This window comes from Stenella coeruleoalba (assembly GCF_951394435.1).
Source record: "Stenella coeruleoalba genome assembly, contig: scaffold_72, whole genome shotgun sequence".
NCBI lineage: Eukaryota > Metazoa > Chordata > Mammalia > Artiodactyla > Delphinidae > Stenella > Stenella coeruleoalba.
The window spans coordinates 1,188,195-1,214,835 of record NW_027645862.1 but is presented as its reverse complement, the minus strand read 5'-3'; the positions used below and the strand labels follow the sequence as shown (position 1 = coordinate 1,214,835).

At 43.9% G+C, this 26,641-nt stretch overlaps 1 long non-coding RNA gene across 5 annotated transcripts in view; it reads right to left on the bottom strand.

The window, feature by feature from the left end:
- The window catches only part of LOC307181512, a 508,875-nt gene that overhangs the window by 217,147 nt on the left and 265,087 nt on the right, over positions 1 to 26,641 (bottom strand). For 4 of the 5 annotated variants that reach the window (XR_013826936.1, XR_013826937.1, XR_013826938.1 and 1 more), the window contains exon 2: positions 21,040 to 21,125. This is a non-coding gene — a long non-coding RNA (uncharacterized lncRNA). Of the gene's footprint in view, positions 1 to 5,255; positions 5,315 to 21,039; positions 21,126 to 26,641 lie in introns of those variants that run through there. The other variant, XR_013826940.1, reaches the window with a different exon arrangement.

Here is a 26,641-nt window from a genome sequence, read left to right as displayed (position 1 = left end):
GGAGGTAGACTGAAATTGCATTGAAAGCATAGGAAAAGAGGCAGAACGTCCACAATGATGCACTTGGCCAAAAAGGGCGTATGCGTTTTTTTCTGAATATATTCAGGAAAAAACGCATACGCCCTTTTTGGCCAACCAAGCAAGCTTGCATAGGAAATCTGCACTACAATGAAGTCTCACTTCCCCCGGTCAAAAGGGCCATCTGAAAAAAGTGTAAAATCCAGAAAGGCAGGACAGGCCATGGAGAACTGGGAGCCTTGTTATGCTGATGGGCGGGATGTAAATTGCCAACAGACACTCCGGAGAAGTGTATGGTGTTTCCTGAAACATCTAAAAAACAAAGCAACAGAGCCTAGGGCACTGCCACTTATGGTCCTATAGCTTAGGGAAATTAAAATCAAAAAGACACAGCCACCCCAAAGTTTGGAACGGCTCTGTTTACAAGAACCTCGTTTACAGTACAAGTTCAACATCGCAGAAAGTGAAAAATGGATAAAGAAGTTGTGGTATTTACTTACAAAGCAATATCACTCAGCAATGAAATCTATGTCATCAGGCCCTTAGCATCACAATGAGTGGATTCAGGTATGATGATTCTAACTGAAATAAGTCACACAGAAAAAGAAACATCATAAGATATCAGTAATACACGGAATGTAAACTTGGCTACACAGGAACTGAATTACAGAACAGAACAGGGTCTCAAATTTAGAAAACCAACTTATGCTTGCTTAAGGGGAAAGGTGAGCTGGGGTGCTGCATAAAATCAGAGATTGAAATGAGCACAGATAAAGTTCCTTAAGCCAAATATGGAATAGACAAGAGCTACTCCTTGCTCAACGAAATGGACTCAACACCGCATATTAAACGCCTAAGAATGTACCTGACTAGTAAGTATCGTAAAACCTATGGATTGCTATGTCTCCAAAAGAGAATCAAGCATGTGTACAGGGGCATAAACGCAGCAGTGATAGGATTGGAGAGGTTCGGTGAGCAAATGAAGACCCTTTGAAGTCATATTGCATGGTACCCATTCCACGGGTTTCAACTACCCAGGTTTAAGGTATGATTCCTTCAGCTAAAACATGCATGTGGAACCTAGAGTATGATCAACCATGTGATCGGGAGACGTGTTCAAATATGTCTCAGTTTTCCTCCCCTGGTACTCGGGTGCAACATTCCAGACGCTTTACTAACACTCTCCCACACTTGGAGAGTCAGTCCCTTTAACCTCCTGTTTGGCCCAGTTTGCAATTTATGCGGAAGATGAACAGGAATAGCGAGAACCAATGAGAGGCTAGCTGGAGGTGTCTGGACGGGCAAATTTAACTCTCATTTCCCACCAGCAAGAGGAATTAACCAAAGGCTCAGCATGCCGGGCTGGAACCAGATTAGGGCCTGAAGCCATCCTGCAGTGTTGCGGCCAGGTCACAAGAAAGCGAGTTGAAGAAAGGAGCTCAGGGGCACTGTAATTCACAAACCTGCAGAGTTATAAATGACAGCTATCGTCCAAAAATAGACTGAAGTAAGGCTGCCAAGAGGACTTGAAAGCGGGGCAGAATTGCAGGAAACCGATTTCAGGAGGTAGACTGGAATTGCATTGAAAGCATAGGAAAAGAGGCAGAACGTCCACAATGATGCACTTGGCCAAAAAGGGCGTATGCGTTTTTTCCTGAATATATTCAGGAAAAAACGCATACGCCCTTTTTGGCCAACCAAGCAAGCTTGCAAAGGAAATCTGCACTACAATGAAGTCTCACTTCCCACCGGTCAAAAGGGCCATCTGAAAAAAGTGTAAAATCCAGAAAGGCAACAGGCCATTGAGAACTGGGAGCCTTGTTATGCTGATGGGCGGGATGTAAATTGCCAACAGACACTTGGGAGAAGTGTATGGTGTTTCCTGAAACATTTAAAAAACAAAGCAACAGAGCCTAGGGCACTTCCACTTATGGTCCTATAGCTTAGGGAAATTAAAATCAAAAAGACACAGCCACCCCAAAGTTTGGAACGGCTCTGTTTACAAGAACCTCGTTTACAGTACAAGTTCAACATCGCAGAAAGTGAAAAATGGATAAAGAAGTTGTGGTATTTACTTACAAAGCAATATCACTCAGCAATGAAATCTGTGTCATCAGGCCCTTAGCAGCACAATGAGTGGATTCAGGTATGATGATTCTAACTGAAGTAAGTCACACAGAAAAAGAAACATCATAAGATATCAGTAATACACGGAATGTAAACTTGGCTACACAGGAACTGAATTACAGAACAGAACAGGGTCTCAAATTTAGAAAACCAACTTATGCTTGCTTAAGGGTAAAGGTGAGTTGGGGTGCTGCATAAAACCAGAGATTGAAATGAGCACAGATAAAGTTCCTTTAGTCAAATATGGAATAGACAAGAGCTACTCCTTGCTCAACGAAATGGACTCAACACCGCATATTAAACGCCTAAGAATGTACCTGACTAGTAAGTATCTTAAAACTTATGGATTGCTATGTCTCCAAAAGAGAATCAAGCATGTGTACAGGGGCATAAACGCAGCAGTGATAGGATTGGAGAGGTTTGGTGAGCAAATGAAGACCCTTTGAAGTCATATTGCATGGTACCCATTACACGGGTCTTAACTCTCCAGGTTTAAGGTATTCTTCCTTCAGCTAAAACATGCATGTGGAACCCAAGTATGATCAACCATGTGAAGGGGAGACGTGTTCAAATATGTCTCAGTTTTCCTCCCCTGGTACTCGGGTGCAACATTCCAGACGCTTTACTAACACTCTCCCCACTTGGAGAGTCAGCGCCTTTAACCTCCTGTTTGGCCCAGTTTGCAATTTCTGCGGAAGATGAACAGGAGTAGCGAGAACCAATGAGAGACTAGCTGGAGGTGTCTGGACGGGCAAATTTAACTCTCATTTCCCACCAGGAAAAGGAAATAACCAAAGGCTCAGCGTGCCATGCCGGAACCAGATTAGGGCCTGAAGCCATCCTGCGGTGTTGCGGCCAGGTCACAAGAAAGCAAGTTGAAGAAAGGAGCTCAGGGGCACTGTAATTCACAAACCTGCAGAGTTATAAATGACAGCTATCGTCCAAAAATAGACTGAAGTAAGGCTGCCAAGAGGACTTGAAAGCGGGGCAGAACTGCAGGAAACCGATTTCACGAGGTAGACTGGAATTGCATTGAAAGCATAGGAAAAGAGGCAGAACGTCCACAATGATGCACTTGGCCAAAAAGGGCGTATGCGTTTTTTCCTGAATATATTCAGGAAAAAACGCATACGCCCTTTTTGGCCAACCAAGCAAGCTTGCAAAGGAAATCTGCACTACAATGAAGTCTCACTTCCCCCCGGTCAAAAGGGCCATCTGAAAAAAGTGTAAAATCCAGAAAGGCAGGACAGGCCATGGAGAACTGGGAGCCTTGTTATGCTGATGGGCGGGATGTAAATTGCCAACAACCACTCGGGAGAAGTGTATGGTGTTTCCTGAAACATCTAAAAAACAAAGCAACAGAACCTAGGGCACTTCCACTTATGGTCCTATAGCTTAGGGAAATTAAAATCAAAAAGACACAGCCACCCCAAAGTTTGGAACGGCTCTGTTTACAAGAACCTCGTTTACAGTACAAGTTCAACATCGCAGAAAGTGAAAAATGGATAAAGAAGTTGTGGTATTTACTTACAAAGCAATATCACTCAGCAATGAAATCTGTGTCATCAGGCCCTTAGCAGCACAATGAGTGGATTCAGGTATGATGATTCTAACTGAAATAAGTCACACAGAAAAAGAAACATCATAAGATATCAGTAATACACGGAATGTAAACTTGGCTACACAGGAACTGAATTACAGAACAGAACAGGGTCTCAAATTTAGAAAACCAACTTATGCTTGCTTAAGGGTAAAGGTGAGTTGGGGTGCTGCATAAAACCAGAGATTGAAATGAGCACAGATAAAGTTCCTTAAGCCAAATATGGAATAGACAAGAGCTACTCCTTGCTCAACGAAATGGACTCAACACCGCATATTAAACGCCTAAGAATGTACCTGACTAGTAAGTATCTTAAAACCTATGGATTGCTATGTCTCCGAAAGAGAATCAAGCATGTGTACAGGGGCATAAACGCAGCAGTGATAGGATTGGAGAGGTTTGGTGAGCAAATGAAGACCCTTTGAAGTCATATTGCATGGTACCCATTACACGGGTCTTAACTCTCCAGGTTTAAGGTATTCTTCCTTCAGCTAAAACATGTATGTGGAACCCAAGTATGATCAACCATGTGAACGGGAGACGTGTTCAAATATGTCTCAGTTTTCCTCCCCTGGTACTCGGGTGCAACATTCCAGACGCTTTACTAACACTCTCCCCACTTGGAGAGTCAGCGCCTTTAACCTCCTGTTTGGCCCAGTTTGCAATTTCTGCGGAAGATGAACAGGAGTAGCGAGAACCAATGAGAGACTAGCTGGAGGTGTCTGGACGGGCAAATTTAACTCTCATTTCCCACCAGGAAAAGGAAATAACCAAAGGCTCAGCGTGCCGTGCCGGAACCAGATTAGGGCCTGAAGCCATCCTGCGGTGTTGCGGCCAGGTCACAAGAAAGCGAGTTGAAGAAAGGAGCTCAGGGGCACTGTAATTCACAAACCTGCAGAGTTATAAATGACAGCTATCGTCCAAAAATAGACTGAAGTAAGGCTGCCAAGAGGACTTGAAAGCGGGGCAGAATTGCAGGAAACCGATTTCAGGAGGTAGACTGGAATTGCATTGAAAGCATAGGAAAAGAGGCAGAACGTCCACAATGATGCACTTGGCCAAAAAGGGCGTATGCGTTTTTTCCTGAATATATTCAGGAAAAAACGCATACGCCCTTTTTGGCCAACCAAGCAAGCTTGCAAAGGAAATCTGCACTACAATGAAGTCTCACTTCCCCCCGGTCAAAAGGGCCATCTGAAAAAAGTGTAAAATCCAGAAAGGCAGGACAGGCCATGGAGAACTGGGAGCCTTGTTATGCTGATGGGCGGGATGTAAATTGCCAACAACCACTCGGGAGAAGTGTATGGTGTTTCCTGAAACATCTAAAAAACAAAGCAACAGAACCTAGGGCACTTCCACTTATGGTCCTATAGCTTAGGGAAATTAAAATCAAAAAGACACAGCCACCCCAAAGTTTGGAACGGCTCTGTTTACAAGAACCTCGTTTACAGTACAAGTTCAACATCGCAGAAAGTGAAAAATGGATAAAGAAGTTGTGGTATTTACTTACAAAGCAATATCACTCAGAAATGAAATCTGTGTCATCAGGCCCTTAGCAGCACAGTGAGTGGATTCAGGTATGATGATTCTAACTGAAATAAGTCACACAGAAAAAGAAACATCATAAGATATCAGTAATACACGGAATGTAAACTTGGCTACACAGGAACTGAATTACAGAACAGAACAGGGTCTCAAATTTAGAAAACCAACTTATTCTTGCTTAAGGGTAAAGGTGAGTTGGGGTGCTGCATAAAACCAGAGATTGAAATGAGCACAGATAAAGTTCCTTAAGCCAAATATGGAATAGACAAGAGCTACTCCTTGCTCAACGAAATGGACTCATCACCCCATATTAAACGCCTAAGAATGTTCCTGACTAGTAAGTATCTTAAAACCTATGGATTGCTATGTCTCCGAAAGAGAATCAAGCATGTGTACAGGGGCATAAACGCAGCAGTGATAGGATTGGAGAGGTTCGGTGAGCAAATGAAGACCCTTTGAAGTCATATTGCATGGTACCCATTCCACGGGTTTCAACTACCCAGGTTTAAGGTATTCTTCCTTCAGCTAAAACATGCATGTGGAACCTAGAGTATGATCAACCATGTGATCGGGAGACGTGTTCAAATATGTCTCAGTTTTCCTCCCCTGGTACTCGGGTGCAACATTCCAGACGCTTTACTAACACTCTCCCGACCTGGAGATTCAGTCCCTTTAACCTCCTGTTTGGCCCAGTTTGCAATTTCTGCGGAAGATGAACAGGAATAGCGAGAACCAATGAGAGACTAGCTGGAGGTGTCTGGACGGGCAAATTTAACTCTCATTTCCCACCAGGAAGAGGAATTAACCAAATGCTCAGCGTGCCGTGCCGGAACCAGATTAGGGCCTGAAGCCATCCTGCGGTGTTGCGGCCAGGTCACAAGAAAGCGAGTTGAAGAAAGGAGCTCAGGGGCACTGTAATTCACAAACCTGCAGAGTTATAAATGACAGCTATCGTCCAAAAATAGACTGAAGTAAGGCTGCCAAGAGGACTTGAAAGCGGGGTAGAATTGCAGGAAACCGATTTCAGGAGGTAGACTGGAATTGCATTGAAAGCATAGGAAAAGAGGCAGAACGTCCACAATGATGCACTTGGCCAAAAAGGGCGTATGCGTTTTTTCCTGAATATATTCAGGAAAAAACGCATACGCCCTTTTTGGCCAACCAAGCAAGCTTGCAAAGGAAATCTGCACTACAATGAAGTCTCACTTCCCCGCGGTCAAAAGGGCCATCTGAAAAAAGTGTAAAATCCAGAAAGGCAGGACAGGCCATGGAGAACTGGGAGCCTTGTTATGCTGATGGGCGGGATGTAAATTGCCAACAACCACTCGGGAGAAGTGTATGGTGTTTCCTGAAACATCTAAAAAACAAAGCAACAGAACCTAGGGCACTTCCACTTATGGTCCTATAGCTTAGGGAAATTAAAATCAAAAAGACACAGCCACCCCAAAGTTTGGAACGGCTCTGTTTACAAGAACCTCGTTTACAGTACAAGTTCAACATCGCAGAAAGTGAAAAATGGATAAAGAAGTTGTGGTATTTACTTACAAAGCAATATCACTCAGCAATGAAATCTGTGTCATCAGGCCCTTAGCAGCACAGTGAGTGGATTCAGGTATGATGATTCTAACTGAAATAAGTCACACAGAAAAAGAAACATCATAAGATATCAGTAATACACGGAATGTAAACTTGGCTACACAGGAACTGAATTACAGAACAGAACAGGGTCTCAAATTTACAAAACCAACTTATTCTTGCTTAAGGGTAAAGGTGAGTTGGGGTGCTGCATAAAACCAGAGATTGAAATGAGCACAGATAAAGTTCCTTAAGCCAAATATGGAATAGACAAGAGCTACTCCTTGCTCAACGAAATGGACTCAACACCCCATATTAAACGCCTAAGAATGTACCTGACTAGTAAGTACCTTAAAACCTATGGATTGCTATGTCTCCGAAAGAGAATCAAGCATGTGTACAGGGGCATAAACGCAGCAGTGATAGGATTGGAGAGGTTCGGTGAGCAAATGAAGACCCTTTGAAGTCATATTGCATGGTACCCATTCCACGGGTTTCAACTACCCAGGTTTAAGGTATTCTTCCTTCAGCTAAAACATGCATGTGGAACCTAGAGTATGATCAACCATGTGATCGGGAGACGTGTTCAAATATGTCTCAGTTTTCCTCCCCTGGTACTCGGGTGCAACATTCCAGACGCTTTACTAACACTCTCCCCACTTGGAGAGTCAGTCCCTTTAACCTCCTGTTTGGCCCAGTTTGCAATTTCTGCGGAAGATGAACAGGAATAGCGAGAACCAATGAGAGGCTAGCTGGAGGTGTCTGGACGGGCAAATTTAACTCTCATTTCCCACCAGGAAGAGGAATTAACCAAAGGCTCAGCGTGCCGTACCGGAACCAGATTAGGGCCTGAAGCCATCCTGCGGTGTTGCGGCCAGGTCACAAGAAAGCGAGTTGAAGAAAGGAGCTCAGGGGCACTGTAATTCACAAACCTGCAGAGTTATAAATGACAGCTATCGTCCAAAAATAGACTGAAGTAAGGCTGCCAAGAGGACTTGAAAGCAGGGCAGAATTGCAGGAAACCGATTTCAGGAGGTAGACTGGAATTGCATTGAAAGCATAGGAAAAGAGGCAGAACGTCCACAATGATGCACTTGGCCAAAAAGGGCGTATGCGTTTTTTCCTGAATATATTCAGGAAAAAACGCATACGCCCTTTTTGGCCAACCAAGCAAGCTTGCAAAGGAAATCTGCACTACAATGAAGTCTCACTTCCCCCCGGTCAAAAGGGCCATCTGAAAAAAGTGTAAAATCCAGAAAGGCAACAGGCCATTGAGAACTGGGAGCCTTGTTATGCTGATGGGCGGGATGTAAATTGCCAACAGACACTCGGGAGAAGTGTATGGTGTTTCCTGAAACATCTAAAAAACAAAGCAACAGAGCCTAGGGCACTGCCACTTATGGTCCTATAGCTTAGGGAAATTAAAATCAAAAAGACACAGCCACCCCAAAGTTTGGGACGCCTCTGTTTACAAGAACCTCGTTTACAGTACAAGTTCAACATCGCAGAAAGTGAAAAATGGATAAAGAAGTTGTGGTATTCACTTACAAAGCAATATCACTCAGCAATGAAATCTATGTCATCAGGCCCTTAGCATCACAATGAGTGGATTCAGGTATGATGATTCTAACTGAAATAAGTCACACAGAAAAAGAAACATCATAAGATATCAGTAATACACGGAATGGAAACTTGGCTACACAGGAACTGAATTACAGAACAGAACAGGGTCTCAAATTTAGAAAAACAACTTATGCTTGCTTAAGGGTAAAGGTGAGTTGGGGTGCTGCATAAAACCAGAGATTGAAATGAGCACAGATAAAGTTCCTTAAGCCAAATATGGAACAGACAAGAGCTACTCCTTGCTCAACGAAATGGACTCAAACCGCATACTAAACGCCTAAGAATGTACCTGACTTGTAAGTATCTTAAAACCTATGGATTGCTATGTCTCCGAAAGAGAATCAAGCATGTGTACAGGGGCATAAACGCAGCAGTGATAGGATTGGAGAGGTTCGGTGAGCAAATGAAGACCCTTTGAAGTCATATTGCATGGTACCCATTCCACGGGTTTCAACTACCCAGGTTTAAGGTATTCTTCCTTCAGCTAAAACATGCATGTGGAACCTAGAGTATGATCAACCATGTGATCGGGAGACGTGTTCAAATATGTCTCAGTTTTCCTCCCCTGGTACTCGGGTGCAACATTCCAGACGCTTTACTAACACTCTCCCCACTTGGAGAGTCAGTCCCTTTAACCTCCTGTTTGGCCCAGTTTGCAATTTCTGCGGAAGATGAACAGGAATAGCGAGAACCAATGAGAGGCTAGCTGGAGGTGTCTGGACGGGCAAATTTAACTCTCATTTCCCACCAGGAAGAGGAATTAACCAAAGGCTCAGCATGCCGGGCCGGAACCAGATTAGGGCCTGAAGCCATCCTGCGGTGTTGCGGCCAGGTCACAAGAAAGCGAGTTGAAGAAAGGAGCTCAGGGGCACTGTAATTCACAAACCTGCAGAGTTATAAATGACAGCTATCGTCCAAAATTAGACTGAAATAAGGCTGCCAAGAGGACTTGAAAGCCGGGCAGAATTGCAGGAAACCGATTTCAGGAGGTAGACTGGAATTGCATTGAAAGCATAGGAAAAGAGGCAGAACGTCCACAATGATGCACTTGGCCAAAAAGGGCGTATGCGTTTTTTCCTGAATATATTCAGGAAAAAACGCATACGCCCTTTTTGGCCAACCAAGCAAGCTTGCAAAGGAAATCTGCACTACAATGAAGTCTCACTTCCCCCCGGTCAAAAGAGCCATCTGAAAAAAGTGTAAAATCCAGAAAGGCAGGACAGGCCATGGAGAACTGGGAGCCTTGTTATGCTGATGGGCGGGATGTAAATTGCCAACAGACACTCGGGAGAAGTGTATGGTGTTTCCTGAAACATCTAAAAAACAAAGCAACAGAGCCTAGGGCACTGCCACTTATGGTCCTATAGCTTAGGGAAATTAAAATCAAAAAGACACAGCCACCCCAAAGTTTGGGACGCCTCTGTTTAGAAGAACCTCGTTTACAGTACAAGTTCAACATCGCAGAAAGTGAAAAATGGATAAAGAAGTTGTGGTATTTACTTACAAAGCAATATCACTCAGCAATGAAATCTATGTCATCAGGCCCTTAGCATCACAATGAGTGGATTCAGGTATGATGATTCTAACTGAAATAAGTCACACAGAAAAAGAAACATCATAAGATATCAGTAATACACGGAATGGAAACTTGGCTACACAGGAACTGAATTACAGAACAGAACAGGGTCTCAAATTTAGAAAACCAACTTATGCTTGCTTAAGGGTAAAGGTGAGTTGGGGTGCTGCATAAAACCAGAGATTGAAATGAGCACAGATAAAGTTCCTTAGGCCAAATATGGAATAGACAAGAGCTACTCCTTGCTCAACGAAATGGACTCAACACCGCATATTAAACGCCTAAGAATGTACCTGACTAGTAAGTATCGTAAAACCTATGGATTGCTATGTCTCCAAAAGAGAATCAAGCATGTGTACAGGGGCATAAACGCAGCAGTGATAGGATTGGAGAGGTTCGGTGAGCAAATGAAGACCCTTTGAAGTCATATTGCATGGTACCCATTACACGGGTCTCAACTCTCCAGGTTTAAGGTATTCTTCCTTCAGCTAAAACATGCATGTGGAACCCAAGTATGATCAACCATGTGAACGGGAGACGTGTTCAAATATGTCTCAGGTTTCCTCCCCTGGTACTCGGGTGCAACATTCCAGACGCTTTACTAACACTCTCCCCACTTGGAGAGTCAGCGCCTTTAACCACCTGTTTGGCCCAGTTTGCAATTTCTGCGGAAGATGAACAGGAATAGCGAGAACCAATGAGAGGCTAGCTGGAGGTGTCTGGACGGGCAAATTTAACTCTCATTTCCCACCAGGAAGAGGAAATAACCAAAGGCTCAGCTTGCCGTACCGGAACCAGATTAGGGCCTGAAGCCATCCTGCGGTGTTGCGGCCAGGTCACAAGAAAGCGAGTTGAAGAAAGGAGCTCAGGGGCACTGTAATTCACAAACCTGCAGAGTTATAAATGACAGCTATCGTCCAAAAATACACTGAAGTAAGGCTGCCAAGAGGACTTGAAAGCGGGGCAGAATTGCAGGAAACCGATTTCAGGAGGTAGACTGGAATTGCATTGAAAGCATAGGAAAAGAGGCAGAACGTCCACAATGATGCACTTGGCCAAAAAGGGCGTATGCGTTTTTTCCTGAATATATTCAGGAAAAAACGCATACGCCCTTTTTGGCCAACCAAGCAAGCTTGCAAAGGAAATCTGCACTACAATGAAGTCTCACTTCCCCCCGGTCAAAAGGGCCATCTGAAAAAAGTGTAAAATCCAGAAAGGCAGGACAGGCCATGGAGAACTGGGAGCCTTGTTATGCTGATGGGCGGGATGTAAATTGCCAACAACCACTCGGGAGAAGTGTATGGTGTTTCCTGAAACATCTAAAAAACAAAGCAACAGAACCTAGGGCACTTCCACTTATGGTCCTATAGCTTAGGGAAATTAAAATCAAAAAGACACAGCCACCCCAAAGTTTGGAACGGCTCTGTTTACAAGAACCTCGTTTACAGTACAAGTTCAACATCGCAGAAACTGAAAAATGGATAAAGAAGTTGTGGTATTTACTTACAAAGCAATATCACTCAGCAATGAAATCTGTGTCATCAGGCCCTTAGCAGCACAATGAGTGGATTCAGGTATGATGATTCTAACTGAAGTAAGTCACACAGAAAAAGAAACATCATAAGATATCAGTAATACACGGAATGTAAACTTGGCTACACAGGAACTGAATTACAGAACAGAACAGGGTCTCAAATTTAGAAAACCAACTTATGCTTGCTTAAGGGTAAAGGTGAGTTGGGGTGCTGCATAAAACCAGAGATTGAAATGAGCACAGATAAAGTTCCTTAAGTCAAATATGGAATAGACAAGAGCTACTCCTTGCTCAACGAAATGGACTCAACACCGCATATTAAACGCCTAAGAATGTACCTGACTAGTAAGTATCTTAAAACCTATGGATTGCTATGTCTCCGAAAGAGAATCAAGCATGTGTACAGGGGCATAAACGCAGCAGTGATAGGATTGGAGAGGTTCGGTGAGCAAATGAAGACCCTTTGAAGTCATATTGCATGGTACCCATTACACGGGTCTCAACTCTCCAGGTTTAAGGTATTCTTCCTTCAGCTAAAACATGCATGTGGAACCTAGAGTATGATCAACCATGTGATCGGGAGACGTGTTCAAATATGTCTCAGTTTTCCTCCCCTGGTACTCGGGTGCAACATTCCAGACGCTTTACTAACACTCTCCCCACTTGGAGACTCAGCGCCTTTAACCTCCTGTTTGGCCCAGTTTGCAATTTCTGCGGAAGATGAACAGGAATAGCGAGAACCAATGAGAGGCTAGCTGGAGGTGTCTGGACGGGCAAATTTAACTCTCATTTCCCAACAGGAAGAGGAAATAACCAAAGGCTCAGCGTGCCGTACCTGAACCAGATTAGGGCCTGAAGCCATCCTGCGGTGTTGCGGCCAGCTCAAAAGAAACCGAATTGAAGAAAGGAGCTCAGGGGCACTGTAATTCACAAACCTGCAGAGTTATAAATGACAGCTATCGTCCAAAAATAGACTGAAATAAGGCTGCCAAGAGGACTTGAAAGCCGGGCAGAATTGCAGGAAACCGATTTCAGGAGGTAGACTGGAATTGCATTGAAAGCATAGGAAAAGAGGCAGAACGTCCACAATGATGCACTTGGCCAAAAAGGGCGTATGCGTTTTTTCCTGAATATATTCAGGAAAAAACGCATACGCCCTTTTTGGCCAACCAAGCAAGCTTGCAAAGGAAATCTGTACTACAATGAAGTCTCACTTCCCCCCGGTCAAAAGGGCCATCTGAAAAAAGTGTAAAATCCAGAAAGGCAGGACAGGCCATGGAGAACTGGGAGCCTTGTTATGCTGATGGGCGGGATGTAAATTGCCAACAGACACACGGGAGAAGTGTATGGTGTTTCCTGAAACATCTAAAAAACAAAGCAACAGAGCCTAGGGCACTGCCACGTATGGTCCTATAGCTTAGGGAAATTAAAATCAAAAAGACACAGCCACCCCAAAGTTTGGGACGCCTCTGTTTACAAGAACCTCGTTTACAGTACAAGTTCAACATCGCAGAAAGTGAAAAATGGATAAAGAAGTTGTGGTATTTACTTACAAAGCAATATCACTCAGCAATGAAATCTATGTCATCAGGCCCTTAGCATCACAATGAGTGGATTCAGGTATGATGATTCTAAGTGAAATAAGTCACACAGAAAAAGAAACATCATAAGATATCAGTAATACACAGAATGTAAACTTGGCTACACAGGAACTGAATTACAGAACAGAACAGGGTCTCAAATTTAGAAAACCAACTTATGCTTGCTTAAGGGTAAAGGTGAGTTGGGGTGCTGCATAAAACCAGAGATTGAAATGAGCACAGATAAAGTTCCTTAAGTCAAATATGGAATAGACAAGAGCTACTCCTTGCTCAACGAAATGGACTCAACACCGCATATTAAACGCCTAAGAATGTACCTGACTAGTAAGTATCGTAAAACCTATGGATTGCTATGTCTCCAAAAGAGAATCAAGCATGTGTACAGGGGCATAAACGCAGCAGTGATAGGATTGGAGAGGTTCGGTGAGCAAATGAAGACCCTTTGAAGTCATATTGCATGGTACCCATTACACGGGTCTTAACTCCCCAGGTTTAAGGTATTCTTCCTTCAGCTAAAACATGCATGTGGAACACAGAGTATGATCAACCATGTGAACGGGAGACGTGTTCAAATATGTCTCAGTTTTCCTCCCCTGCTACTCGGGTGCAACATTCCAGACGCTTTACTAACACTCTCCCCACTTGGAGACTCAGCGCCTTTAACCTCCTGTTTGGCCCAGTTTGCAATTTCTGCGGAAGATGAACAGGAATAGCGAGAACCAATGAGAGGCTAGCTGGAGGTGTCTGGACGGGCAAATTTAACTCTCATTTCCCACCAGGAAGAGGAAATAACCAAAGGCTCAGCGTGCCGTACCGGAGCCAGATTAGGGCCTGAAGCCATCCTGCGGTGTTGCGGCCAGCTCAAAAGAAAGCGAGTTGAAGAAAGGAGCTCAGGGGCACTGTAATTCACAAACCTGCAGAGTTATAAATGACAGCTATCGTCCAAAAATACACTGAAGTAAGGCTGCCAAGAGGACTTGAAAGCGGGGCAGAATTGCAGGAAACCGATTTCAGGAGGTAGACTGGAATTGCATTGAAAGCATAGGAAAAGAGGCAGAACGTCCACAATGATGCACTTGGCCAAAAAGGGCGTATGCGTTTTTTCCTGAATATATTCAGGAAAAAACGCATACGCCCTTTTTGGCCAACCAAGCAAGCTTGCAAAGGAAATCTGCACTACAATGAAGTCTCACTTCCCCCCGGTCAAAAGGGCCATCTGAAAAAAGTGTAAAATCCAGAAAGGCAACAGGCCATTGAGAACTGGGAGCCTTGTTATGCTGATGGGCGGGATGTAAATTGCCAACAGACACTCGGGAGAAGTGTATGGTGTTTCCTGAAACATCTAAAAAACAAAGCAACAGAGCCTAGGGCACTGCCACTTATGGTCCTATAGCTTAGGGAAATTAAAATCAAAAAGACACAGCCACCCCAAAGTTTGGGACGCCTCTGTTTACAAGAACCTCGTTTACAGTACAAGTTCAACATCGCAGAAAGTGAAAAATGGATAAAGAAGTTGTGGTATTCACTTACAAAGCAATATCACTCAGCAATGAAATCTATGTCATCAGGCCCTTAGCATCACAATGAGTGGATTCAGGTATGATGATTCTAACTGAAATAAGTCACACAGAAAAAGAAACATCATAAGATATCAGTAATACACGGAATGGAAACTTGGCTACACAGGAACTGAATTACAGAACAGAACAGGGTCTCAAATTTAGAAAAACAACTTATGCTTGCTTAAGGGTAAAGGTGAGTTGGGGTGCTGCATAAAACCAGAGATTGAAATGAGCACAGATAAAGTTCCTTAAGCCAAATATGGAACAGACAAGAGCTACTCCTTGCTCAACGAAATGGACTCAAACCGCATACTAAACGCCTAAGAATGTACCTGACTTGTAAGTATCTTAAAACCTATGGATTGCTATGTCTCCGAAAGAGAATCAAGCATGTGTACAGGGGCATAAACGCAGCAGTGATAGGATTGGAGAGGTTCGGTGAGCAAATGAAGACCCTTTGAAGTCATATTGCATGGTACCCATTCCACGGGTTTCAACTACCCATGTTTTAGGTATACTTCCTTCAGCTAAAATATGCATGTGGAACCCAGAGTATGATCAACCATGTGATCGGGAGACGGGTTCAAATATGTCTCAGTTTTCCTCCCCTGGTACTCGGGTGCAACATTCCAGACGCTTTACTAACACTCTCCCCACTTGGAGAGTCAGCGCCTTTAACCTCCTGTTTGGCCCAGTTTGCAATTTCTGCGGAAGATGAACAGGAATAGCGAGAACCAATGAGAGGCTAGCTGGAGGTGTCTGGACGGGCAAATTTAACTCTCCTTTCCCACCAGGAAGAGGAAATAACCAAAGGCTCAGCGTGCCGTACCGGAACCAGATTAGGGCCTGAAGCCATCCTGCGGTGTTGCGGCCAGGTCACAAGAAAGTGAGTTGAAGAAAGGAGCTCAGGGGCACTGTAATTCACAAACCTGCAGAGTTATAAATGACAGCTATCGTCCAAAAATAGACTGAAGTAAGGCTGCCAAGAGGACTTGAAAGCGGGGCAGAATTGCAGGAAACCGATTTCAGGAGGTAGACTGGAATTGCATTGAAAGCATAGGAAAAGAGGCAGAACGTCCACAATGATGCACTTGGCCAAAAAGGGCGTATGCGTTTTTTCCTGAATATATTCAGGAAAAAACGCATACGCCCTTTTTGGCCAACCAAGCAAGCTTGCAAAGGAAATCTGCACTACAATGAAGTCTCACTTCCCCCCGGTCAAAAGGGCCATCTGAAAAAAGTGTAAAATCCAGAAAGGCAGGACAGGCCATGGAGAACTGGTAGCTTTGTTATGCTGATGGGCGGGATGTAAATTGCCAACAACCACTCGGGAGAAGTGTATGGTGTTTCCTGAAACATCTAAAAAACAAAGCAACAGAACCTAGGGCACTTCCACTTATGGTCCTATAGCTTAGGGAAATTAAAATCAAAAAGACACAGCCACCCCAAAGTTTGGAACGGCTCTGTTTACAAGAACCTCGTTTACAGTACAAGTTCAACATCGCAGAAAGTGAAAAATGGATAAAGAAGTTGTGGTATTTACTTACAAAGCAATATCACTCAGCAATGAAATCTGTGTCATCAGGCCCTTAGCAGCACAGTGAGTGGATTCAGGTATGATGATTCTAACTGAAGTAAGTCACACAGAAAAAGAAACATCATAAGATATCAGTAATACACGGAATGGAAACTTGGCTACACAGGAACTGAATTACAGAACAGAACAGGGTCTCAAATTTAGAAAACCAACTTATTCTTGCTTAAGGGTAAAGGTGAGTTGGGGTGCTGCATAAAACCAGAGATTGAAATGAGCACAGATAAAGTTCCTTAAGCCAAATATGGAATAGACAAGAGCTACTCCTTGCTCAACGAAATGGACTCAACACCCCATATTAAACGCCTAAGAATGTTCCTGACTAGTAAGTATCTTAAAACCTATGGATTGCTATGTCTCCGAAAGAGAATCAAGCATGTGTACAGGGGCGTAAACGCAGCAGTGATAGGATTGGAGAGGTTCGGTGAGCAAATGAAGACCCTTTGAAGTCATATTGCATGGTCCCCATTCCACGGGTTTCAACTACCCAGGTTTAAGGTATTCTTCCTTCAGCTAAAACATGCATGTGGAACCTAGAGTATGATCAACCATGTGATCGGGAGACGTGTTCAAATATGTCTCAGTTTTCCTCCCCTGGTACTCGGGTGCAACATTCCAGACGCTTTACTAACACTCTCCCGACCTGGAGAGTCAGTCCCTTTAACCTCCTGTTTGGCCCAGTTTGCAATTTCTGCGGAAGATGAACAGGAATAGCGAGAACCAATGAGAGACTAGCTGGAGGTGTCTGGACGGGCAAATTTAACTCTCATTTCCCACCAGGAAGAGGAATTAACCAAAGGCTCAGCGTGCCTGCCGGAACCAGATTAGGGCCTGAAGCCATCCTGCGGTGTTGCGGCCAGGTCACAAGAAAGCGAGTTGAAGAAAGGAGCTCAGGGGCACTGTAATTCACAAACCTGCAGAGTTATAAATGACAGCTATCGTCCAAAAATAGACTGAAGTAAGGCTGCCAAGAGGACTTGAAAGCGGGGTAGAATTGCAGGAAACCGATTTCAGGAGGTAGACTGGAATTGCATTGAAAGCATAGGAAAAGAGGCAGAACGTCCACAATGATGCACTTGGCCAAAAAGGGCGTATGCGTTTTTTCCTGAATATATTCAGGAAAAAACGCATACGCCCTTTTTGGCCAACCAAGCAAGCTTGCAAAGGAAATCTGCACTACAATGAAGTCTCACTTCCCCCCGGTCAAAAGGGCCATCTGAAAAAAGTGTAAAATCCAGAAAGGCAACAGGCCATTGAGAACTGTGAGCCTTGTTATGTTGATGGGTGGGATGTAAATTGCCAACAGACACTTGGGAGAAGTGTATGGTGTTTCCTGAAACATCTAAAAAACAAAGCAACAGAGCCTAGGGCACTTCTACTTATGGTCCTATAGCTTAGGGAAATTAAAATCAAAAAGACACAGCCACCCCAAAGTTTGGAACGGCTCTGTTTACAAGAACCTCGTTTACAGTACAAGTTCAACATCGCAGAAAGTGAAAAATGGATAAAGAACTTGTGGTACTTACGTACAATGCAGTATCACTCAGCAATGAAATCTATGTCATCAGGCCCGTAGCAGCATAATGAGTAGATTCAGGTACGATGATTCTAACTGAAATAAGTCACACAGAAAAAGAAACATCATAAGATATCACTAATACACGGAATGTAAACTTGTCTACACAGGAACTGAATTCCAAAACAGAACAGGTTCTCAAATTTAGAAAACCAACTTATGCTTGCTTAAGGGGAAAGGTGAGTTGGGGTGCTGCATAAAACCAGAGATTGAAATGAGCACAGATAAAGTTCCTTAAGCCAAATATGGAATAGACAAGAGCTACTCCTTGCTCAACGAAATGGACTCAACACCGCATATTAAACGCCTAAGAATGTACCTGACTAGTAAGTATCGTAAAACCTATGGATTGCTATGTCTCCGAAAGAGAATCAAGCATGTGTACAGGGGCATAAACGCAGCAGTGATAGGATTAGAGAGGTTCGGTGAGCAAATGAAGACCCTTTGAAGTCATATTGCATGGTACCCATTCCACAGGTTTCAACTACCCAGGTTTTAGGTATTCTTCCTTCAGCTAAAATATGCATGTGGAACCCAGAGTATGATCAACCATGTGATCGGGAGACGGGTTCAAATATGTCTCAGTTTTCCTCCCCTGGTACACGGGTGCAACTTTCCAGACGCTTTACTAACAGTCTCCCCACTTGGAGAGTCAGCGCCTTTAACCTCCTGTTTGGCCCAGTTTGCAATTTCTGCGGAAGATGAACAGGAATAGCTAGAACCAATGAGAGGCTAGCTGGAGGTGTCTGGACGGGCAAATTTAACTCTCATTTCCCACCAGGAAGAGGAAATAACCAAAGGCTCAGCGTGCCGTACCGGAACCAGATTAGGGCCTGAAGCCATCCTGCGGTGTTGCGGCCAGGTCACAAGAAAGCGAGTTGAAGAAAGGAGCTCAGGGGCACTGTAATTCACAAACCTGCAGAGTTATAAATGACAGCTATCGTCCAAAAATAGACTGAAGTAAGGCTGCCAAGAGGACTTGAAAGCGGGGCAGAATTGCAGGAAACCGATTTCAGGAGGTAGACTGGAATTGCATTGAAAGCATAGGAAAAGAGGCAGAACGTCCACAATGATGCACTTGGCCAAAAAGGGCGTATGTGTTTTTTCCTGAATATATTCAGGAAAAAACGCATACGCCCTTTTTGGCCAACCAAGCAAGCTTGCAAAGGAAATCTGCACTACAATGAAGTCTCACTTCCCCCCGGTCAAAAGGGCCATCTGAAAAAAGTGTAAAATCCAGAAAGGCAGGACAGGCAATGGAGAACTGGGAGCCTTGTTATGCTGATGGGCGGGATGTAAATTGCCAACAACCACTCGGGAGAAGTGTATGGTGTTTCCTGAAACATCTAAAAAACAAAGTAACAGAGCCTAGGGCACTGCCACTTATGGTCCTATAGCTTAGGGAAATTAAAATCAAAAAGACACAGCCACCCCAAAGTTTGGGACACCTCTGTTTACAAGAACCTCGTTTACAGTACAAGTTCAACATCGCAGAAAGTGAAAAATGGATAAAGAAGTTGTGGTATTTACTTACAAAGCAATATCACTCAGCAATGAAATCTGTGTCATCAGCCCCTTAGCAGCACAATGAGTGGATTCAGGTATGATGATTCTAACTGAAGTAAGTCACACAGAAAAAGAAACATCATAAGATATCAGTAATACACGGAATGTAAACTTGGCTACACAGGAACTGAATTACAGAACAGAACAGGGTCTCAAATTTAGAAAACCAACTTATGCTTGCTTAAGGGTAAAGGTGAGTTGGGGTGCTGCATAAAACCAGAGATTGAAATGAGCACAGATAAAGTTCCTTAAGCCAAATATGGAATAGACAAGAGCTACTCCTTGCTCAACGAAATGGACTCAACACCCCATTTAAACGCCTAAGAATGTACCTGACTAGTAAGTATCTTAAAACCTATGGATTGCTATGTCTCCGAAAGAGAATCAAGCATGTGTACAGGGGCATAAACGCAGCAGTGATAGGATTGCAGAGGTTCGGTGAGCAAATGAAGACCCTTTGAAGTCATATTGCATGGTACCCATTCCACGGGTTTCAACTACCCAGGTTTAAGGTATGATTCCTTCAGCTAAAACATGCATGTGGAACCTAGAGTATGATCAACCATGTGATCGGGAGACGTGTTCAAATATGTCTCAGTTTTCGTATCCTGGTACTCGGGTGCAACATTCCAGACGCTTTACTAACACTCTCCCCCACTTGGAGAGTCAGTCCCTTTAACCTCCTGTTTGGCCCAGTTTGCAATTTATGCGGAAGATGAACAGGAATAGCGAGAACCAATGAGAGGCTAGCTGGAGGTGTCTGGACGGGCAAATTTAACTCTCATTTCCCACCAGGAAGAGGAATTAACCAAAGGCTCAGCATGCCGGGCTGGAACCAGATTAGGGCCTGAAGCCATCCTGCAGTGTTGCGGCCAGGTCACAAGAAAGCGAGTTGAAGAAAGGAGCTCAGGGGCACTGTAATTCACAAACCTGCAGAGTTATAAATGACAGCTATCGTCCAAAAATAGACTGAAGTAAGGCTGCCAAGAGGACTTGAAAGCGGGGCAGAATTGCAGGAAACCGATTTCAGGAGGTAGACTGGAATTGCATTGAAAGCATAGGAAAAGAGGCAGAACGTCCACAATGATGCACTTGGCCAAAAAGGGCGTATGCGTTTTTTCCTGAATATATTCAGGAAAAAACGCATACGCCCTTTTTGGCCAACCAAGCAAGCTTGCAAAGGAAATCTGCAGTACAATGAAGTCTCACTTCCCACCGGTCAAAAGGGCCATCTGAAAAAAGTGTAAAATCCAGAAAGGCAACAGGCCATTGAGAACTGGGAGCCTTGTTATGCTGATGGGCGGGATGTAAATTGCCAACAGACACTTGGGAGAAGTGTATGGTGTTTCCTGAAACATTTAAAAAACAAAGCAACAGAGCCTAGGGCACTTCCACTTATGGTCCTATAGCTTAGGGAAATTAAAATCAAAAAGACACAGCCACCCCAAAGTTTGGAACGGCTCTGTTTACAAGAACCTCGTTTACAGTACAAGTTCAACATCGCAGAAAGTGAAAAATGGATAAAGAAGTTGTGGTATTTACTTAAAAAGCAATATCACTCAGCAATGAAATCTGTGTCATCAGGCCCTTAGCAGCACAATGAGTGGATTCAGGTATGATGATTCTAACTGAAGTAAGTCACACAGAAAAAGAAACATCATAAGATATCAGTAATACACGGAATGTAAACTTGGCTACACAGGAACTGAATTACAGAACAGAACAGGGTCTCAAATTTAGAAAACCAACTTATGCTTGCTTAAGGGTAAAGGTGAGTTGGGGTGCTGCATAAAACCAGAGATTGAAATGAGCACAGATAAAGTTCCTTTAGTCAAATATGGAATAGACAAGAGCTACTCCTTGCTCAACGAAATGGACTCAACACCGCATATTAAACGCCTAAGAATGTACCTGACTAGTCAGTATCTTAAAACTTATGGATTGCTATGTCTCCGAAAGAGAATCAAGCATGTGTACAGGGGCATAAACGCAGCAGTGATAGGATTGGAGAGGTTTGGTGAGCAAATGAAGACCCTTTCAAGTCATATTGCATGGTACCCATTACACGGGTCTTAACTCTCCAGGTTTAAGGTATTCTTCCTTCAGCTAAAACATGCATGTGGAACCCAAGTATGATCAACCATGTGAAGGGGAGACGTGTTCAAATATGTCTCAGTTTTCCTCCCCTGGTACTCGGGTGCAACATTCCAGACGCTTTACTAACACTCTCCCCACTTGGAGAGTCAGCGCCTTTAACCTCCTGTTTGGCCCAGTTTGCAATTTCTGCGGAAGATGAACAGGAATAGCGAGAACCAATGAGAGACTAGCTGGAGGTGTCTGGACGGGCAAATTTAACTCTCATTTCCCACCAGGAAGAGGAAATAACCAAAGGCTCAGCGTGCCGTGCCGGAACCAGATTAGGGCCTGAAGCCATCCTGCGGTGTTGCGGCCAGGTCACAAGAAAGCGAGTTGAAGAAAGGAGCTCAGGGGCACTGTAATTCACAAACCTGCAGAGTTATAAATGACAGCTATCGTCCAAAAATAGACTGAAGTAAGGCTGCCAAGAGGACTTGAAAGCGGGGTAGAATTGCAGGAAACCGATTTCAGGAGGTAGACTGGAATTGCATTGAAAGCATAGGAAAAGAGGCAGAACGTCCACAATGATGCACTTGGCCAAAAAGGGCGTATGCGTTTTTTCCTGAATATATTCAGGAAAAAACGCATACGCCCTTTTTGGCCAACCAAGCAAGCTTGCAAAGGAAATCTGCACTACAATGAAGTCTCCCTTCCCCCCGGTCAAAAGGGCCATCTGAAAAAAGTGTAAAATCCAGAAAGGCAGGACAGGCCATGGAGAACTGGGAGCCTTGTTATGCTGATGGGCGGGATGTAAATTGCCAACAACCACTCGGGAGAAGTGTATGGTGTTTCCTGAAACATCTAAAAAACAAAGCAACAGAACCTAGGGCACTTCCACTTATGGTCCTATAGCTTAGGGAAATTAAAATCAAAAAGACACAGCCACCCCAAAGTTTGGAACGGCTCTGTTTACAAGAACCTCGTTTACAGTACAAGTTCAACATCGCAGAAAGTGAAAAATGGATAAAGAAGTTGTGGTATTTACTTACAAAGCAATATCACTCAGCAATGAAATCTGTGTCATCAGGCCCTTAGCAGCACAGTGAGTGGATTCAGGTATGATGATTCTAACTGAAATAAGTCACACAGAAAAAGAAACATCATAAGATATCAGTAATACACGGAATGTAAACTTGGCTACACAGGAACTGAATTACAGAACAGAACAGGGTCTCAAATTTACAAAACCAACTTATTCTTGCTTCAGGGTAAAGGTGAGTTGGGGTGCTGCATAAAACCAGAGATTGAAATGAGCACAGATAAAGTTCCTTAAGCCAAATATGGAATAGACAAGAGCTACTCCTTGCTCAACGAAATGGACTCAACACCCCATATTAAACGCCTAAGAATGTACCTGACTAGTAAGTACCTTAAAACCTATGGATTGCTATGTCTCCGAAAGAGAATCAAGCATGTGTACAGGGGCATAAACGCAGCAGTGATAGGATTGGAGAGGTTCGGTGAGCAAATGAAGACCCTTTGAAGTCATATTGCATGGTACCCATTCCACGGGTTTCAACTACCCAGGTTTAAGGTATTCTTCCTTCAGCTAAAACATGCATGTGGAACCTAGAGTATGATCAACCATGTGATCGGGAGACGTGTTCAAATATGTCTCAGTTTTCCTCCCCTGGTACTCGGGTGCAACATTCCAGACGCTTTACTAACACTCTCCCCACTTGGAGAGTCAGTCCCTTTAACCTCCTGTTTGGCCCAGTTTGCAATTTCTGCGGAAGATGAACAGGAATAGCGAGAACCAATGAGAGGCTAGCTGGAGGTGTCTGGACGGGCAAATTTAACTCTCATTTCCCACCAGGAAGAGGAATTAACCAAAGGCTCAGCGTGCCGTACCAGAACCAGATTAGGGCCTGAAGCCATCCTGCGGTGTTGCGGCCAGGTCACAAGAAAGCGAGTTGAAGAAAGGAGCTCAGGGGCACTGTAATTCACAAACCTGCAGAGTTATAAATGACAGCTATCGTCCAAAAATAGACTGAAGTAAGGCTGCCAAGAGGACTTGAAAGCAGGGCAGAATTGCAGGAAACCGATTTCAGGAGGTAGACTGGAATTGCATTGAAAGCATAGGAAAAGAGGCAGAACGTCCACAATGATGCACTTGGCCAAAAAGGGCGTATGCGTTTTTTCCTGAATATATTCAGGAAAAAACGCATACGCCCTTTTTGGCCAACCAAGCAAGCTTGCAAAGGAAATCTGCACTACAATGAAGTCTCACTTCCCCCCGGTCAAAAGGGCCATCTGAAAAAAGTGTAAAATCCAGAAAGGCAACAGGCCATTGAGAACTGGGAGCCTTGTTATGCTGATGGGCGGGATGTAAATTGCCAACAGACACTCGGGAGAAGTGTATGGTGTTTCCTGAAACATCTAAAAAACAAAGCAACAGAGCCTAGGGCACTGCCACTTATGGTCCTATAGCTTAGGGAAATTAAAATCAAAAAGACACAGCCACCCCAAAGTTTGGGACGCCTCTGTTTACAAGAACCTCGTTTACAGTACAAGTTCAACATCGCAGAAAGTGAAAAATGGATAAAGAAGTTGTGGTATTCACTTACAAAGCAATATCACTCAGCAATGAAATCTATGTCATCAGGCCCTTAGCATCACAATGAGTGGATTCAGGTATGATGATTCTAACTGAAATAAGTCACACAGAAAAAGAAACATCATAAGATATCAGTAATACACGGAATGGAAACTTGGCTACACAGGAACTGAATTACAGAACAGAACAGGGTCTCAAATTTAGAAAAACAACTTATGCTTGCTTAAGGGTAAAGGTGAGTTGGGGTGCTGCATAAAACCAGAGATTGAAATGAGCACAGATAAAGTTCCTTAAGCCAAATATGGAACAGACAAGAGCTACTCCTTGCTCAACGAAATGGACTCAAACCGCATACTAAACGCCTAAGAATGTACCTGACTTGTAAGTATCTTAAAACCTATGGATTGCTATGTCTCCGAAAGAGAATCAAGCATGTGTACAGGGGCATAAACGCAGCAGTGATAGGATTGGAGAGGTTCGGTGAGCAAATGAAGACCCTTTGAAGTCATATTGCATGGTACCCATTCCACGGGTTTCAACTACCCAGGTTTAAGGTATTCTTCCTTCAGCTAAAACATGCATGTGGAACCTAGAGTATGATCAACCATGTGATCGGGAGACGTGTTCAAATATGTCTCAGTTTTCCTCCCCTGGTACTCGGGTGCAACATTCCAGACGCTTTACTAACACTCTCCCCACTTGGAGAGTCAGTCCCTTTAACCTCCTGTTTGGCCCAGTTTGCAATTTCTGCGGAAGATGAACAGGAATAGCGAGAACCAATGAGAGGCTAGCTGGAGGTGTCTGGACGGGCAAATTTAACTCTCATTTCCACCAGGAAGAGGAATTAACCAAAGGCTCAGCATGCCGGGCCGGAACCAGATTAGGGCCTGAAGCCATCCTGCGGTGTTGCGGCCAGGTCACAAGAAAGCGAGTTGAAGAAAGGAGCTCAGGGGCACTGTAATTCACAAACCTGCAGAGTTATAAATGACAGCTATCGTCCAAAATTAGACTGAAATAAGGCTGCCAAGAGGACTTGAAAGCCGGGCAGAATTGCAGGAAACCGATTTCAGGAGGTAGACTGGAATTGCATTGAAAGCATAGGAAAAGAGGCAGAACGTCCACAATGATGCACTTGGCCAAAAAGGGCGTATGCGTTTTTTCCTGAATATATTCAGGAAAAAACGCATACGCCCTTTTTGGCCAACCAAGCAAGCTTGCAAAGGAAATCTGCACTACAATGAAGTCTCACTTCCCCCCGGTCAAAAGAGCCATCTGAAAAAAGTGTAAAATCCAGAAAGGCAGGACAGGCCATGGAGAACTGGGAGCCTTGTTATGCTGATGGGCGGGATGTAAATTGCCAACAGACACTCGGGAGAAGTGTATGGTGTTTCCTGAAACATCTAAAAAACAAAGCAACAGAGCCTAGGGCACTGCAACTTATGGTCCTATAGCTTAGGGAAATTAAAATCAAAAAGACACAGCCACCCCAAAGTTTGGGACGCCTCTGTTTAGAAGAACCTCGTTTACAGTACAAGTTCAACATCGCAGAAAGTGAAAAATGGATAAAGAAGTTGTGGTATTTACTTACAAAGCAATATCACTCAGCAATGAAATCTATGTCATCAGGCCCTTAGCATCACAATGAGTGGATTCAGGTATGATGATTCTAACTGAAATAAGTCACACAGAAAAAGAAACATCATAAGATATCAGTAATACACGGAATGGAAACTTGGCTACACAGGAACTGAATTACAGAACAGAACAGGGTCTCAAATTTAGAAAACCAACTTATGCTTGCTTAAGGGTAAAGGTGAGTTGGGGTGCTGCATAAAACCAGAGATTGAAATGAGCACAGATAAAGTTCCTTAGGCCAAATATGGAATAGACAAGAGCTACTCCTTGCTCAACGAAATGGACTCAACACCGCATATTAAACGCCTAAGAATGTACCTGACTAGTAAGTATCTTAAAACCTATGGATTGCTATGTCTCCAAAAGAGAATCAAGCATGTGTACAGGGGCATAAACGCAGCAGTGATAGGATTGGAGAGGTTCGGTGAGCAAATGAAGACCCTTTGAAGTCATATTGCATGGTACCCATTACACGGGTCTCAACTCTCCAGGTTTAAGGTATTCTTCCTTCAGCTAAAACATGCATGTGGAACCCAAGTATGATCAACCATGTGAACGGGAGACGTGTTCAAATATGTCTCAGGTTTCCTCCCCTGGTACTCGGGTGCAACATTCCAGACGCTTTACTAACACTCTCCCCACTTGGAGAGTCAGCGCCTTTAACCACCTGTTTGGCACAGTTTGCAATTTCTGCGGAAGATGAACAGGAATAGCGAGAACCAATGAGAGGCTAGCTGGAGGTGTCTGGACGGGCAAATTTAACTCTCATTTCCCACCAGGAAGAGGAAATAACCAAAGGCTCAGCTTGCCGTACCG